Source organism: Terrapene carolina, unplaced genomic scaffold (genome assembly GCF_002925995.2).
Source record: "Terrapene carolina triunguis isolate 2854851 unplaced genomic scaffold, T_m_triunguis-2.0 Scaffold95, whole genome shotgun sequence".
In the NCBI taxonomy this organism is placed as follows: domain Eukaryota; kingdom Metazoa; phylum Chordata; order Testudines; family Emydidae; genus Terrapene; species Terrapene triunguis.
In genome coordinates, this window is record NW_020664446.1 from 41,054,095 (window position 1) to 41,067,332 (window position 13,238).

The 13,238-nt window shown below is 43.5% G+C and overlaps 1 protein-coding gene across 1 annotated transcript in view; it reads left to right on the forward strand.

Moving 5' to 3' along the window:
- PALD1 (phosphatase domain containing paladin 1) overlaps positions 1-13,238 on the forward strand; it is a 201,787-nt gene that overhangs the window by 22,307 nt on the left and 166,242 nt on the right. The gene's annotated exons all lie outside the window — the stretch shown is intronic.

Genomic DNA, 13,238 nt, shown 5'->3' on the forward strand with positions numbered 1-13,238 from the left:
ATACCTGCAGCCAATGCCAAGCCTGGAGTGGGGAGAAAAGAAGGGAGCCTGGTTCAGTCAAGGGCTGACTGGCAGAGAGGCAGGAGCTATCTGTATGTCTGCCTGAAGGCACAGATCAGCAACCTGCCTGCCAACGCAGCCACTGGAGGCAAGTGAGTCCTCCCCTGCCGAGGGGAACCTACAGATAAGCCCCAACTGTGGGGAACTGAACTAAGTGGGGCCACACCCCAAAATAAAGGACTTGCATAGGGAGCAGACCAGGGAAACAGGCCCTGAAACAAACCCTCCCCCCCCCCCCCCCACGGCTGGGAGAAAGCTCCATCTCCCCTGTTTAGGGGTTGAGCGACACGGGACCCTGGGCCAGGACTTGAGGGAGAAGGAGGGGTCAGGTCCCCCACCGCCCCTGTAACCAATGATCTAGTCAGTAGGCTGCCTGGCAACTGAAGTAATGATTAGAGTGCTGCCATCTAAGTAATGATTGGGGGTGGTGGGTGCTTTGACCAGTGGTTTGCAAAATCTGCACATGTTCCCCAGCAGCTGCCGTCTTGGATTCCCTCTGACAAAAGGGAGTCCTTGGCAGCATAGCTAAACTGGTGGACATGCAGCTTTTTACATGATTCACTCTCCCAAAACCCTGATGGGATCCCATGGATTGGAAATATTATTGGGCCACAAATTCTGAAGGGGCAATGGAACTTGGAGTTCCCATTATGGGGAGTGGAAATAGATTTAAACTTTCTGAAGTTATGTTGGCAGAAAGAATGAACAAATGACTTGGTTTAAAGAAATGCAGATGGAGTTTGATGTTCTAGGGGTGTCATTTTTGACAGAAGATTTTCTCTTTGGAGTCTAGACTATTTCTAGTGTCCTATTGTGATTTCTAGTGTCCTATTGTGGGTTTTTATATCCTTTCTTAGATGTCTTGGGATGGTAGCACTCAAAAGAGAATGCATTGCATAAGCATGATGTGTGTGTCTTTAGATTCATTTATAAAGTACTAAAAGCTTAACTCAAATATAGGGGCTTGTTCCTGCTCTCATTGAAGTACACCGCTCTCCCGATATAACGCGACCCGATATAACACGAATTCGGATATAACACGGTAAAGCAGTGCTCCGGGGGGGCGGGACTGCGCACTCCGGTGGATCAAAGCAAGTTCAATATAACGCAGTTTCACCTATAATGCGGTAAGATTTTTTGGCTCCCGAGGTCAGCATTATATCGAGGTAGAGGTGTAGTTGTTGTTAAAACACTCATTCACTTCAATAGAAGCAGGGTCAGGATTCCAAATGTCAGAACTCTATCTCCTTAAAAAACAGTTAAGGTGAGGTATGTGTGTCTGACCTAGCCCTTGCTGCTTTAGAATCCTGCAAAGTAGTTTGAGTCTTTTTAAAACTTTCTCTTCAGAATACAAGACAATGGCTGGAGGATTTCATGAATTGTAAAGACACTACATATTCTTGCAGCTTTTCTCATGGGACTACCATACCTTACAGTGAATATGAGACTTCTTTTCAGTCTATCTGTTTACAGTTTCCTATTTAAAGGCAGATCCAACAATAAATATGTTGTGCAGGGAAAGTTGCTCTGTATCCAAAGGATTTAATACATAAAAAGTACAGTAGAAGGACAAAAATAGTACAGGCTTGCTTGCTCTTGCCCAAGCTTGTATATCGTAAGCTGCACTGTTCAGGGAGCATGGGTCTGTTTGTTGCCTAACACAATGGAGCCCCAGTTGTGGTTGGGGCTGCTGAGTGCTACCATTATTATAAATAAAAACGGTATCTTCAAATGTCTATTGCACCAGTAATTTTTTTTATTGGTTTCAGGTGACTAGAATCCATTAAACAGCAAAGTCAGATAACTATCTGAAGACTTTGGCATAATATCTGGTCAAATCATGTTTGATATCTATAGTGGTCTGGTTGGTAGAATTTTGAACTGTTTCAATGGATCAATTTGATATTTGCAGACACAAAGATTTAACTTAATCCTCCTGTGATGCCTACAGGAAAAGAAGAGGGCAAGTGGTGTTTGATTATATATCTTCATTTAATTTCTTTCTCTCTCAAAAATGCCTTGGAACTATCAAGTTGTATACACAGCTAGCCATTTATAACTCTCTGTGATCTCGTAACTGTTGTCCTTATCTCCGTTCTCCTATTGTTTTTACGTCTACCAGTTGTGTCTTGTCTTCATTTAATGTAGAAGTTCTTGCGGGCAAGGGCCAGTCTTCCTATGTGTCTGTACAGCGCCTAGCAAAATAAGACCCTGATTTTCATTGGGGTAGCCGGGCGCTACCATAATACCAATAATAATAATTGTTGCACATTAATAGCTTGCCTCTATTGGATATACCCTTCTCTAAGGGAGAGGTCCCCAGGATGTACAGCTACTTTTTTTCTGACCTAATACAACAAAGCCCCGCAGAAATATTTTTGAAACCAGAACGACAACTGGACATCTGTCCAAAATCAAATAGACTGCAGTTCATGTACCACTGTTGTTACTACTGCAGTGTACCAAGAAAAAAAACCCCAGCCCGTTAAGAGCAGCAGCCAAGTGGAGCTTGATACAGATAATTGGGTACAGTTCACATGGGGGAAGACAATAGAAAGCAAAGCTCATTGGGGATGTTTCACTCTGTGGTTCTGAAGTGACTTTGAAAGAGAGTGACTTATTTCCTGCAGACGAGAACTAGAGACATAACAGTTTGCTTGAGGTAAGCAAACTGTTATGAAAGCTGGTTTTCACTTGTCAAGGACCAGGACAGTTTGTTTTGTCTCTAATGAAAACAATTTGGGATTTTGCATGTATGTATTTATTTATTGTATTCCTTCCTCCCCCCCCCCCGCCTTAATAGTTAACATTAGCCCTACTAGCCATGAATGGTATTCCTCTTGGCTTCTCAGAGCCCATTTTGGAATATCTATTGGGGTCATAATGGTGGTTTGATTTATAATGATCCCTAAAGTGATTAATGGGTAGACCCAGGCTGTGCTAGCATTAAAGATGGTAAGTATATAAAATTTGCTCCTTTTGCCGTGCACGCCAGCAGGGTCTACACAGGACGGCTGCACATTAGAACTTAAATCCCTGCTGGTGTGCACTATGGCACCATGTAGACAAATTCTAAACAGAAATTACTTGCTGAGCAAATTCATCCTTTTGTGCAAACTCCATTTTCTTCAGCCTAGTTATATCAGGGATGAATTTGGCCCATAATGTAACTTCTTCTTAGCTTGTTTTCTTTCTGCTCTAGATATCCTGCCTGTGCTTTATCCCCTTCTTCCACATCAGTGTTTACCTTGTCTTCCTTCCTTTTCCCTGGCCACCTGCAGTAGTGTCCATCTAGGTATTTATATGGCCCCTTGGCCTTCACCTCAGTATCTGAGCACCTCTCAAGCATTTTAAAATAGGAATAACAATTTCTGTTCCTTCCTATCCTGGAGGAGAACATAACTCGATTAGTTTAGTGGTTTTTGTTTTATTTGTGTTTGTGAGAAGCACTTACTGAGGGGAAGCTAAGGCTCGGAGCTGAGTTTTGTCATTATTTCTGAATGTGGAAAGGTCTGTGGCCAGTTACCTCAAAGACGGATTCCAGAGGTTAGGCCTAGCTCCTGTGACAATTCCCCTATTGGTTGACCATTGAGTTGTTCCAATGGAACAGAGCTCCTGGGAGGCCATGGTTGTGGAGGGAAGGATGATTTTTCAGGTAGTTTTCTAAGCTCTGGGATATCAGGGCAGTGATTACAGACTGGACTATGTATTCAATAGGGAACCAGTGCAGAGGGTTTGAGAGGTAACATATAGGATCCTGATATAGTGATGTGGTTGGAGAGGTACCATAGAAAGCAGACTTGGAAAATAACCAGTTTTTTGTTTTTGTTTTTTTTAAACAAATTGCTCTTGTGTAGAGCCGATTTTCATCTTGCATAATATTGTACAGCAAAGCAATGCATGGCAGTTGCCAGTAGCCCTGACCATCGTGGATTTTCAAAAGGCTTTTGATCAGGTAGATAATCACTGTGGCAGATCATATGCATCTGTGGAGTCCCCAGCAAAATCATTCAAATTATTAGGAATTTGTATCTGAATGTTTAATGTGCAGTAAAGATAAACTAGGAGCTAACATAACAGACTGGTTTAATATGACCACTGGTGTTAGACAAGGTTGTATCTTGTCCCCCTCTTGTTTGTAGACGCTATTGACTTTATGTGACAGAAAGTCAACATGATTATCAACATGTCAGTCAGATGCCCTTGCAATCTCTGCTAACCAGTAGGTGTTATCTAATTTTCATAACTTCCATCTTTGATTTATAATTTAGGTTGTCCATAGATTGAAGTGTTATGAAAACTAAATCTAAAGCACCACAGAAATGTTTCTATGTACATTTGGTTTATAATACCAGTGGAAAAAGTGGGTTTTTAAAAGAAGCAAATTCCCTTGTAGACTCCGCAATTCAAGTACTGCAGCACTTTACTAGAAGCTGAGTGGCTAGAAACTGGGCAGTGTATTTTCATTGTGCAAATAAGCAAACAGTGTTAATGGCAGATAATTAAGTTAGTGTCCTTCTAAGCCTTGTTATAGAAAGAGGAGGGTCTGGAAGAAGAAAAGAGTTTTAAAAGACCAGTATGAAATTAGGTTTTATGTCATTTTATATTACCTCCTTTTTCATTAAAAAGTGGTAAAATGATATTAGGGACTCTGTGATCGTATTAGTCGTCATTAGTGATGTTTTATTGATCTCTTTTCTTAGAGTGTGAAGTGGTTCAGCAACTAAAAGTAGGTCTCGCCCAAGTTCTGTTGCCAGGATATTCAAGTTTTGTTCCTAAAACATCTTTTTACCATCTCTGGCATAGTGCCAGACCTTTGCTTAAAAAGGAAGATTTGAAATGGGTGATAAATGCTTTACAAAAGGGCAGCCTGGAAAAAGCATCTTAGTCAGAGGAGGCGCCTCTGAATATATATGCAGCATATCCAGATTACTGGAGCACAAGGGTGAGATTCACCCCTGGTATGGAGGAGGCCAGGTTCTATGTAGGAAGAGTGAATTTCACTCATAAATCTCAAGATGGCTTTATGGGTACCGACCCTGCTGTAATATCGCTGTACTGATTTTCTGATCTACTTTGATCTCAATTCTGAATTTTTTTTTTTTTATTTTTTTTTACTAAAGTAAAACACAAAGGAACTGTGGTCATATGTACTTGATAGACCTTTTATTACCATATGTTAGTTGTGCAGGGAAGTCTGAATCAACAAACCATTTTCAGTGTCTGAGATACAACTTCAGGTCTGATTCTGACCTCACTTAAACCGGTTTAATTCAAGAGTAATTCCTCTAAAATTAGTGGAGTTACACAAATATGACAGGAGAATCAAGCCCTTACCGACTGTTTACACTAACACTTTTGTCGATCGGGGGTGTGGAAAAAAACACCCCTCACACTGACATTAGTTTCACTGACAGAAGCACTGATGTGGACAGTCTCCCGCCAACATAGCTACTGCTGCTCGTTGGGGGTGGTTTAATTATGCCGATGGGAGAGCTCTCTCCTGTTGGCATAGAGCAGCTACACGGGAGACCTTACAGTGGCGCAGGTGCAGCGGTACAGCTGTGCTGCTGTAAGGTGTAGTGTTGACGTAGCCTGAGAGAGAGAGGGCCTGTAGTAATTGTATGTCTATTGGGGACACTCTCATTACTCAGCTTTCTCTGTAGCATCTCATCTGTCGCTGTGACATTAAGACTGTGATAGAGAGAACCTGTTTGTTGTAGCCTTTGCTTTCAAAATTTTAGAAATGCTAGTGCTTTCTTGGGCAGTGTTTTATGTCTCTCCCTGGACAAAAGAAGCTGTATGTAAATATATTCTGTTGTGGCTATCACCATAGCTATTGAAAAATGTCCTAATGTAACTTTTATTGCATGTGTATATACGTACATGCAATGTATGTGTATTTGTTGGTTTGCAATTGCTGGGTTGAAACTGATCAGGGGTTTTCCTGGAGCATTACCTTGCTTTGATCACTGTTGTCAATAAAAAAGGACCAGCTGGCAGGTCAAGGTCCCTCTAGGTACTAGTGATAGCAATTATTCTATAATAACGATTGATGCAATAATTATAATCATAGTAAAAACCCTTTTTAAGACAAAGGGTTATGTGCACATAACCTTACAGTTTTAACCCTTTCTGTAGTCTTTTTAGACCCTTCTTTAATTGTGGTTCCTCATGACAGTTTCTAGGCCTCATCTGTGCCCCCCTCCTTTTTAATACCCATCTTTCCTCATTAACAATAGTGGTGGCAGCAGAAAACAAAATGTCTTGCCTTGATTAGTCTACTTGGCTTCTCATACCCCATCCCGATGTATATGTCAGGGGATTGTAGGGTTGTTACACTTCATATATTAGAAAATAAATAACACCATATCTATTGCTATCTCTAGGTGCAGGCACAGCAAGCTTAAAACAATTAAACCAGAACAAATTGACCAAATCTTAACTCAAAAGAATCCTTCCTCAAGCCATAATGTAAGTACAGCATGCATACCCTCCAGTCCACATTAAGGCAAAAGCCTGAGTGAATAGATAAATTCTATAACAAACGCAGACTCTGTGAGAACAAGTGGGAAGCAAATTCCTAAGCTGAGGATCCTGCACTGAAAAAACCTATTCCTCCAGGCCCCAGAGTTCAAATCTGGGATCTATAAATGAGAGCATTTCAGCTGATGTCCATTGTTAGCACGAAATATGATCTCCAAGGTATCCAGAACTGAAACTAAACAGACTTTATTGATCAAAACCTACACCTTGAATCGCATCCAGAAACAAATATTTAATTTAGTGCAAACTGTGGAGCACGTGTATGATATGTTTTGAGTGTGAAACACGAAGTAAGCAGGCTGCCACTTTCAGCATTAGCTGAAGTTTGAGTGGACTTAAGTGTAACCCCATGTCGAGAGCATTAAGTGAATCCATTGTGGAGTTAATAAAAGCATGGATAACTATGAGGAAGTCAATATCCAGTAGAAGAGGTCACGGCCTCCTCAGCAAGCAAAGATGGGGGAAAAAATGTGTTCTTGGCTGGCAATGTTTCCTGGAAATCCAAGAGCAGCTACAGACACAGCAGGATCCTTATATTGTGAACATTTGTTAACACAAGGAGTTGATACACTGCAGTTGAGGGACCAGATATTGCTTCTCCAGGTGTTGGCTGGGTGGAAGAAATCTTATCCTCATTGAACCTTAACCAAGTAACAAGCCCAAATCTCAGCTAGGACACAGAAAGAAAAGGATATGTCTATGCTGCAATAAAGGACCCGCAGTATGGCCACTGCTGGCCCAGGTCAGATGACTCAGGCTTGTGAGGCTCAGGCTGCTGCACTATAAAATAGCAGTTTAGGCATTCGGGCTTGGGCTGGAGCCTAGGCTTTGAGATCCTGCAAGGCATGGGAGGGTCTCAGAGCCTGGACTCCAGCCTGAGCCTGAATGTTTAACACTGCTATTTTTAGCCCTGTGAGCCGGAGTCGGCTGGCCTGGGCTCTGAGATTGGGTCCCAGAGTTTTTTTTTCATTGCGGTGTTGGCATACCCAAAGAAGTTACGCCCCCTGGGTCTGATGAAAGAACACTTGCCATCAAGAGGAGATCATCATTAACAAGACACGCACCTTCTTTCTGAGGATCCTATATAATATTAGAGCTGACTCAGTACAGCCTTCTCAAAACAGAATGACTAGAATCAGACTGATGACTCTTGAGTCTGTCAGCATCAAGAGGTGATTTCTTAAGCGTGGGCCTACCAGTCGCTTGCTTATGTGGGGCCGTCACCTTGTCCTCTTAAAGGAAGGCATTGTCAGTTTATACCGGGTGGGCAAGCTTTTTGGTCCAAGGGCCACATCTGGGTATGAAATTGTATGGCGGGTCATGAATACTCATGAAATTGGGGGTTGGGGTGCAGGAGAGGGTGAGGGCTCCGGCTGGGGGTGTGGGCTCTGTGGTGGCTCCAGAAATGAGGAGTTCAGTGTGTGGGAAAGGGCTCCGGGCTGGGGCAAGTGGCTGGGGTGTGTGTGTGGGGGGGATGAGGGCTCCAGCTGGGGGTGCGGGCTATGGGATGGGGCTGAGGATGAGGGTTTGCGGTGCAGGAGGGTGCTCCGGGCTCGGACTAAGGGATTCAGAGGCAGGAGGGGGATCAGGGCAGGGGGTTGGGGCATGGGAGGGGGTCAGGGGTGCAGGCTCTGGGTGGCACTTACCTCAAGCAGCTCCCAGAAGCAGCGACAAGTCCCCCCTCTGGCTCTTATGCAGAGGCGCAGCCAGGCAGCTCTGCACTCTGCCCCGTCCGCAGGCGCCGCCCCTGTAGCTCCCATTGGCTGTGGTTCCTGGGCAATGGGAGCTGCGGGGGTGGTGCGTGGGGCAGCGTGCGGAGCCCGTTGGCTGCCCCTACATGTAGGAGCCAGAGGGGGGACATACCGCTGCTTCCAGGAGCTGCATGGAATGGGGCAAGCCCCCGACCCCGCTCCCCGACTGGAGTGCCGGAGCGGGGCAAGCCCCGGACCCTGCTCCTTGGTGGGAGCTCGAGGGCCAGATTAAAATGTCTGACGGGCCAGATGCGGCCCCCGGGCCATAGTTTGCCCACCCCTGGTTTATACCAATAAAGGTCCCAGTGTCCCTCTGCTAGATTAGGCCAGCCATGATTAGCATGGCCCCAAATTATTTAGGTGACAGCCCAAATATTCCACAGCATTTTAGAACCTCAGTGAGAGTGGCTGAAACTCTCTCTGCTTTTTCCCAGGCAAGGATTTATCACCCTGGAGGTAGCCAAGCCATTCTGAATATGATAAATCTTGTCCTCAAAGCAAAGAGAAATCCATGCAATGGGAAAACTTCTCTTTGCTTGTGAATGATGGCAGGCAGGCTTTACAGGAGATCGTGTCACTGTCGGGAAGACTGTGAGTCGTCTTAACAACGAACTGTTTTGCTTAGAATAGGCTGAGAAAATAGTAATAAAAAATGACGGACTGAGCCCTATTTATAGTCCAGCTTCTATCACTGCTACCACCACTGGAGCTGCACCGGTGTTGAATTGTGGGTCCCATCTATTCCAGCATAGACAGCCTAAGAGTTACTATACCCAGGATACATTATTACTATTTATTATGGTAATTTATTTGAATTATGGTAGCACTGAGACACTCCAAGCAAGGATCAGGGCCTCATTCTAGGCATTGTACATACAAACAAGACTGTGTCTGCTGGAGAGGGCGCACAATTTACATGTTTGACAACACAACAGGTGGACAAAATCGACAAATGGGTGCAGTGGGTATGAGGTAACCAAATAGAGTTTAGCAGAAAAACATTTTCCTTCCCTGCCTTCAACATGCTTTCTCTAAACACTCCACAGGAAATAATTTTGTGAAGCTTGGGCCAGGAATATAATGCAGCTGTCACGTTCTGGGGTGCAGTCCAGACTAGTGAGTTGTCACTGCCTGCCCTGAATGCCCCAAGTGTCTCTGCTGCTGTGGTTCTCTTGCCTGGTCGCTCCCAGCCAGTATACAAGCCTGCACTGAGTGTCTGTGTCTAGCTCTGACTCAGCTTTTCTGATTCCAGCAGTCTGCTTGTCACATCCCAGCCACACTCTGATTACACCAGGCAACATGACCCTAACACACTCCTGAATTTTCTCAAAACCTCGTGGTCCGAAGCTTGGAACACTCAGAAATAATAAGGTTTGTTTGCTCCTTTAAAGAGAGAGAGACCAACAACTTGCCACATTAACTCCAGTTAAACATTCATTTTCAATCAAACACAGCATTGATTGGTTTATATTAAAAGTAAAAAAGTTTATTAAGAAAAGGAGATAGGACTTTAAGTGAGTTCAAGTATAAAGGACAGAGTTAGAAATGGTTACAAGCAGATAAAAGTGAAAAACGTTTCTAGACTTAACCAAACAAGCTGCAGCCTTTGTTCAAGGTAGTTTTCTTACCACTCTTCCTTTCATCAAGATGGCTGACCAACCCCTCTGGTCAGGATCTGCCACAAAGTCCAAAGTGCTCAGTTCCTTTGTCATCTTACGTGAAAGATAACTTGGGGTTCTTCGCCCCTTTCATTTATAGTCTAGTCCAGTGGCTCTCAACCTTTCCAGACTACTGTACCCCTTTCAGGAGTCTGATTTGTCTTGTGTACCCCCAAATTTCACCTCACTTAAAAATGACTTGCTTACAAAATCAGACGTAAAAATAGACATGTTAGCACGCTATTACTGAAAAGTTGCTTTCTTTCTCATTTTTACCATATAATTATAAAATCAACTGGAATATAAATACTGTACTTCTATTTCAGTGTATAGTATATAGACCAGTATAAATAAGTCATTGTCGTTATGAAATTTTAGTTTGTACTGACTTTGTTAGTGCTTTTTATGTGGACTGTTGTAAAACTAGGCAAATATCTAGATGAGTTGATGTACCCTGTGGAAAACCTCTGTGTGCTCCCAGGGGTACACGTACCCCTGGTTGAGAACCACTGGTTTAATCAATCTTTGAAATGGATTCTTCTGATGATTACTCTACAAAGTAAAGTTTGTTCAAGCTCTGAGGAAGGCAACATGGAGTCTTGTGGTGAAGGAAGCTCCATGCTGATTTCTTCTCCTGCTGGTGTCTGCTAAAATGCAAATGATTCTGTTTCCTGCTATGTCTTCCCTCTGCAGTGATGCTGAGTGGTTACCTCCTCCCCTTGTTAGCTTGATGGTCCTGTTTATCTTCTATGTAAATTGCACTCCCATTGTCTCCTCTTAGTGTACCATTTAGGTGGCACAACCACCTTCCTTTGTCTAGGGTGGGGTAACTTTAGGATTTGTTTACACTGGCACCTTACAGCGCTGCAACTTTCTCACTCGGGGGAGATGGGGGTGAAAAAACACCCCCCTGAGCACAGCAGGTTTCAGCGCTGTAAAGCGCCAGTGTAGACAGTGCACCAGTGCTGGGAGCCGCACTCCCAGCGCTGGGAGCTACGCCCCCTCGTGGAGGGGGGTTTTTAGAGCGCTGCGCTGTGACTACACAAGCCATGTTAAAACACTGCCACGGCAGTGCTTTAATATTGCCAGTGTAGACTAGCCCTTAGTTCTGCCTGGCAGACACACTTTAGTAACAATTCCCAATATGTTTGTAATTTTGCATTTGCCCTCTGTACATATAGCACACAATAATATAAATGATCAGTATGGTGTTAGCTTTCCATTGATATCTTGCATGATACCTTTGAGATACAGGTTACGACATTACTTGAGGTACAGTGAACTGGTCAGGCCAGCTGACACTTACCAACAGATATCAGGATATCCCTCTTTCATTGGGATGCTGTTAGGGTCACAACAGCATAAGTTGTGTTTTTTTTAAAAAAACCTGAGTTTTCTCAAGTACAGGGCCTATTTGTGTCCTCCCAGAGGGAGCGGGAATCTAGGTGTAGCACATCCGTTTTGCAGTGCTGTTATGCTCCAGCCACTGAAGACACTGGAAAAATAATCAACCATAAAGGATTCTCTGCTGTCAGAGGTGGAAAGGTATCTGTGAAGTCTTATAAGTGTTGCTGCTAGAACTTACTGGACAACATTGTAGCAGAGGACACACAGGCACTTGATAAATATACAAATGGAAAAGAGATTTTAAAATCTAAATAGTTGCAGTTCACTTTTCATGGCATTTGAAATACTAATAAACACCGAGAACAAATGTAGTCTGCATCCAGAGTATTTAAATACATTAAAGTTACAATAAAACAAGTACAGGCCCTTTGTTTAGCTCTTGCCAGTGATTGTTCCTCTTGCATATACATAATGAAAGCGATCTGTTTTATCTAGTTTTTCCAACTCTGCTTCCTATGCTGACATTAGGTGTTGTTTGGTCAGTGTCTTCATCTGTAGCTGTCTCCATTAAATTACCAGCTCTCTCAGTGGAGGTAGGATATCAAGGTATAATGTAATTATTAAAGATGTTTGTGTGTAAATCCATTTCTTAATCAATAGATTAAATCTTAATACATCCACAAACCCAGTGTTAAGGTGGAACAGACCTATCTTAAATTGGGTGCTTTTGAGGTGACATGCAGGGAGCCTGAGTTTGATTTCTGGTTTTGGGTGTGCTGGGCTGGGCCTGGTGGTGGTGGTGAGTGAAGAGAATTGTTTGACTCCGTTACTCATGAAGGACTGATAGCCATATGTATAAACCTTAATTTTACTATATCCATAGCAAAATTCATTTTTAAATTAACATAATAGCACTCAGTTGCTGCTACCATGGTAGTCAATGCACATGCTTGGGATCTGCTAGTGCAGTTAGCAGTCAGGAGGTGTGGGTTCCATTCCCAGTTCTGCCCCTGAATTGTTGGACAAGTTCCTTCTCCTATCCTTTTGGCTGTTTTGTCTATTTAGGTTGTAAGTTCTGAGGCAAGGGCTGTTTACTATATGATTATACAGTGGGGCTCTAATCTCGGCACATCCTGGTGATACTGTAATACAAATAATAGTAATCACCCCGACCCTAGCACAAACAGGGAGAATGCAAGGAGCCTTCTCCATCACCTGTGTAAGGGCCAGGGCCAGTTGCAGCAACACTTGGGGGGGAGGGCCTGTGTGTGTGTGTGTGTGTGTGTGTGAGAGAGAGAGAGAGGTTTTGGTATTTTTTGGTTTTTTTAACAGATCACTGCTTGGCATGGTCAGTATTGACCGACTTTGGCATCTCTCCTCTTTACTTTGCTATGATGGTATCAGCAGTTTCAAGTGATTAATAAGTGAAGCGCAACGTTCTCAAACAAGTATAGTTAGACAAGACTCAGTGTTTCTTCTGTAAATAAAATCCTTAGTTCTAAAAGAGCTGTTCAGTTCCTCTTCTCCCACCTCCTTTCTAGTTAATCCAGTTGCCACCCTTTATAAACAACCTGTTAAGTGGACATTTTAGTTATAACATCAGCTCTCTAGGGCTATGTCTACACTACAGAATTAGGTCGGATTTATAGAAGCCGGTTTTATAGAAACCGGTTGTATGCAGCCGATTGTGTGTGTCCCCACCTAAAATGCTCTAAGTGCATGAAGTCGGCGGACCGCGTCCACAGTACCGAGGCTAGCGTCGACTTCCGGCGCATTGCACTATGGTACCTATCCCACAGTTCCCGGAGCCTCCGGCGCCCATTGGAATTATGGGTTGAGATCGCAATGCCCGGATGATGCAAAGCAGTGCCGCGAG